Source organism: Crotalus tigris, unplaced genomic scaffold, assembly GCF_016545835.1.
Source record: "Crotalus tigris isolate CLP2741 ecotype Arizona unplaced genomic scaffold, ASM1654583v1 scf7180000024384.25900115:4084858, whole genome shotgun sequence".
Classification (NCBI taxonomy): Eukaryota; Metazoa; Chordata; class Lepidosauria; order Squamata; family Viperidae; genus Crotalus; species Crotalus tigris.
This window is the reverse complement of record NW_024100554.1, coordinates 697,867-703,201: the sequence shown is the minus strand read 5'-3', so window position 1 is coordinate 703,201 and position 5,335 is coordinate 697,867.

Here is a 5,335-nt window from a genome sequence, read left to right as displayed (position 1 = left end):
ACGGGGCGACGAAGACAGTCACGTGGGGCTTAGGGAGCCGTCGGTTGGGGAGCGCGGACGGCGCGCGGACGCGTCGGCTGTCTCCTCCATCTTCATTGGTGGCGGCTCCCCCGCCCCGCTTTTCTTTTATGGCCGGAACCGAAGACATGCTCCTAGCGAGCCTGACAGGGCACGTCATGCCTTGCCTGGGATTGGTAGGCGGCGAAGTTGTAAGGAATCTCGACGTGGCAGCGATTTCCTCACGGAGGCAAACGAGAGGAGGAGCTATTGCCCTCGGTCTCACCAATCAGAGCTTTCGAAGGAATAAGATTGACACAGTGCCTGATAGGGGAAGTGCATCTTTTTTCTAAAAAATAAAATAAAACATTTAATATAATATTATTAACAGAAGGATATTATAATTGTATTTGATGTCCCTGCTGATATTTAATATCTTCAATATTTTCTCATTATAGGTACATTGGATCTTTAATCATACAAGATAACAATGTATATACAGTCTCCAATGTATATTTCCCTTACTAACAGGAAAAAGAAAACATGGAGCAAGGATAAGATTGCAGTCTCACTGTACAGGTAGTCCTCAACTTACAACAATTGAGCCCAAATTTTCTGCTGTTAAGTGAGATATTTGTTAAATGATTTTTGTCCCATTTTACTATCTTTCTTGCCATGGTTGTTAAGAGAATCACTGCAGTTGATAAAGTTAGTAACCTGGCTGTTAAGTGAATCTGGCTTTGATATTGTCTTTGCTTGTCAGAAGGTCGCAAATGTGATCACATGATCTTGGGGTACAGCAACTAATGTGGAATAATGAACAATCACTAGAAAAATGATGTGTCTGCATAATTACTGAAATAGTGCTGTGTTAGTAGTATGTGACTAACCTAATGCGCATTATACTTGGATACAATGTATATAGCAAACTCTCCATTGTATACCCGTGAGAAACGAACCTAATGTATTACAATGTGTATTTTAATGTGTATTCCTTTGTTCCTGAGAAAAGGAAAGTATAAAACTGAAGTCTGAACCCGCCCTCGGGGTTCAGAATTGCTTGCTGCTATGGCTTCTGAACCTGCGCAATAAATCTCTCTGCTAAGACCCTCTGGAATTCGTAAGAGTCCTTTCGTTTTCCACAAGACAACGGTCATAAATATGAACCAGTTGCCAAGCATCTGCATTTTGATCACATCATGGGACTGCTGCGAAGGTCCTAACTTTGAAAAACAGCCATAAATCACTTTTTTCAGTGCTGTTGTAACTTTGAACGGTTACTAAACTAAGTGTTGTAAGTCAGGGACTACTTGTACAATGGATGATTTGAAAACACATATGCAGACACACTTTCAGATGCCCACTAGATGACAACAAAGAGCTCTGGAGCAGGCTTACTTATTTCCCTCCATTTGGTGGCCAGGGTCTGTAGCCCAGATATGGTAACCCTATACAATACTATATCCTTAAACTCCTAGTTAAATGAATATTTTTTAATGTTTCTGTGTTTTAATATATTCAGGGGTAGCTGAGCCTGGCAGGCAACTTAATGTCCCAAGAGGGGACACTAAGAAGGTTTTTGAGCTCACTAACCTTAACTTGCACATATCTTGAAAAGGTTTTTCAGAAGTGGTTAGCCTTTGCCTGCTTACTAGGGCTGAGGGAGAGTAATTGGCCCAAGGTCACCCAGATGTCCTAGTGTCTAAGGTGAGACTAGAACTGAGACTCTCCCAGTTTCTAACCTGGTGCCTTAACCACTACACCAAATTGGCTGTCAGTTTCAAAGTTTGGCAGCCAGAAATTGCCTAAAATGATAGGAGAGAACAGGAGATAACAGATGAGGCAAGGTAGTGTGCCTGCATCAGCCTGAACTGTCAGTAAACACCCAGCTGATCCCATTTGCTCCCAGTCACCTAACATTACCACTTTTTGAATAAATGGATATTGAACTGCATCAGATTTTATATATTTTGCTGCTGCTACTGGATGATGTTGGCCAGGATGTGTGTATGTGTGTCTTATCTACACTACTTTGATACAGATGCATCTTTAATAATTTAAAGCTGCCCAGTTTTGGGGTTAAGAAAATACTGAGGGCAATATCATGGGGGCATTGCAATATCGTGTTACTAGGTTGTACTGTAGTAAGTGAAAGTGAGGCAGGTGAGAAAATTTAAAAAAAAACATAATTGGGAACAGTACGTATGAATTCAATTTAGGTATGTAGCAATGCAGCCAGGCATTGTAAAAACAGTTAATGCCACAATTTTGAGAAATAGTAGCTGCAGTTAATTTTTTGCTGATTGGATTACTATATATGGATTACTATATTTACTTTTTGGTGCTGCTTTTAAGAATGAGATTAACATATGGTAGCCTACAGTATTCTAAAATAGCATGACAAAGATGGTGAAAGCTCTTGAAACTACAACGAGTGAGGCAATGGATCTAAAGAAGGAATGATTTATAAAATACAATAGTAATCCAGTTATCTGAAGGCTTGTGATTGAATGGTGGAGGGTGCTTGTTATGTATTGCTCTAGAAGCAAGGTTGATTGATGATTATGTACTACCAATACTTTTTTAACTTCTAGCAACCACATAGATTTTCTTCATGATGACCTATTCCTAACCTAATCTTTCAAGTCTCCCAATGATGCATCATCATCACTGTAACTGTGTCCAGCCGCCTTGCTGCTGTTGTCTTTTTCTCTTTCCTTCCACCATTCCCAGCATTAAAGTCTTTTTCAGAGAGCTGGATCTTTGCATATGATGTCCAAAGTAAGATGATTTGAGCCTGGTCACTTGTGCCCCTACTGACAACTCTGGATTCATTTGGTCTATGAGCCATCCATGTGTTTTTTTGGCTGTCCATGGTATTCTCAGGAAGCTTCTCCAATTAGAAGCAAGACTAGAACTAAATGTCGAAATACCTACCGTAAGCAGTTTTCCACTAAATATTAGGAGAAGAGTTGCCAAATAGAGCATTTTTTACTCTATTGGAAGTACATAAACAGAAAGTAAATAATTATCCTTTAGAGATAAGGTAGTTCTGTCCTGCATTAAAAAAGAGACACACAAGTGTCTTTTATGGTGAACCCCAGTTCTATGATTCTGTGAAGTCAGACCATTTGATTGCTTTTTATATGCTAATAGAATATTCTTGTGAATATAATCTTTTTGCCATGGAGACAGGCTCAGTTATTTGAATGGACCTTTTTTCTAGACAGGCAAAAAGTGGATGCACAAGGTTTCTTGTTCTATGAAACATATTCATGTGCAAGGTTCCCCCCCCATAAATTATTGCTGCATTGTTCTTTATGACTTACCAGATCTCTTTCAAAGAATTGTCATCTCTGTTTTTAACTATTTCTTATATATATAGATTTCTTTTAAATGCAGTTTCCTGAACCCAGCTTATTGATTTGGGAATTAGTAACTTGTCTCTTTGTTCATGAGATTAAACTGTACATACCAGCTATAATATGAACTTGCTGCTGTGTGGGAACTAATTAATATAGACAAGTATATCAAGAAATTTACAGTGTCCTTTTTAGTTTCTAACATAACAACAACAACAACAACAACAACTCAGGACATGGCTATCAAACATCAAAAACATCTACCAGACTATCCCATCTCCTTTACATGGATGATCTGAAGCTGTATGGAAAAACATCATCTGAAATAGAATCACTGCTCAACACTGTCCGTATATATAGCCAAGATATTGTTATGGAGTTGGCTTGGACAAATGTGCCACACTTACTATCAAACAAGGAAAAGTAGTGAAAACTGAAGGAATCAAGATGCCCCACGAAAATAATATTAAGAGTCTGGATGAGGAAGATTACTACAAATACTTGGGTATCCTTCAAGCTGACAACATCAAGCATACTGAAGTCAAGAAAAAAGATTAGAGGTGAATACATCAAGAGAGTGAAGAAGATCTTAAAGTCCAAACTCAATGGAGGAAATACCATAAAGGCAATCAACACCTGGACAATTCCAGTCATTAGGTACACAGCTGGAATAGTGGACTCAAGCAGAACTAAAAGCAATGGATAGGAAGACCAGAGAAATAATGACAATGAATCATGCCCTTCATCCACGCAGTGACATTGATAGACTTTATCTACCAAGGCAAATAGGTGGGCGTGGAATGCTACATCAGATGGTTGAAGAAGAAAAAATGGCTTTGGAAGAATATCTGAAGAACAATGATGAAGATGCACTGAAATTAGTATATCAGGAAGGCTTACTGACTACTGGAGAGACCAAACTGGCCTACAAGAAAGACCAAATGAAGAACAGAATAGAGGCATGGGAAGACAAAGCACTACATGGCCAATACATGAAAAAAAATAGCTGGGAAAGCAGATAATAACAAGACCTGGCAATGACTAAGAGCAGGAAAATTGAAGAAAGAGACCGAGGGACTAATTCTGGCTGCACAAGACCAAGCCTTAAGGACAAATGCATATAAAGTCAAAATTGAAAAGACAGCAACAGACAGTAAGTGATGCCTATGCAAAGAAGCTGAAGAAACAGTGGACCACCTGGTAAGCTGTTGCAAGAAGATTGCACAGACTGACTACAAGCAGCGGCATGACAAAGTAGCAACAATGGTGCATTGGAAGATCTGCAAAAAAAAATATCATTTGCTTGTAAGCAAAAACTGGTGGGATCATAAAATAGAGAAAGTCATAGAAAATGATAAATTAAACTGCTCTGGGACTTCAGAATTCAAACAGACAAGCACCTGCAACATAATACCCCAGACTTAACAATTGTCGATAAGGAAGACAAAAAAGTCTGGATAGTGGATGTGGCAGTGCCTGGAGACAGCAGAATAGACGAGAAAGAACTGGAGAAGATAACAAAATACAAAGACCTATAAATAGAAATAGAAATAGACTGTGGCAAAAGCAAGCAGAGAACAAAATACAAAGACCTACAAATAGTAATAGAAAGACTGTGGCAAAAGCAAGCAAGGGTAGTACCAATAGTCATAGGCGCCTTGGGTGCAATCCCAAAACAACTGGAGCACCACTTGAACAACATTGGCATTGACAAATTCGCTATTAGTCAATTGCAAAAGGCGGCCTTACTAGGAACTGCTTCCATCCTGCGACGATATCTGTAATACCATCAAACATCCACATCTGCCTATCCCAGGTCCTAGGTAAGGACTCGATAGGTAGACAAAATGCCAAATCCAGTCTGAACATCTGGCTGACTGTGCGATGATCAATAATAATAAAAAGTTGGAAGGGACCTTGGAGGTCATCGAGTCCAACCCCCTGCTCAGGCAGGAAACCCTACACCATATTGTACT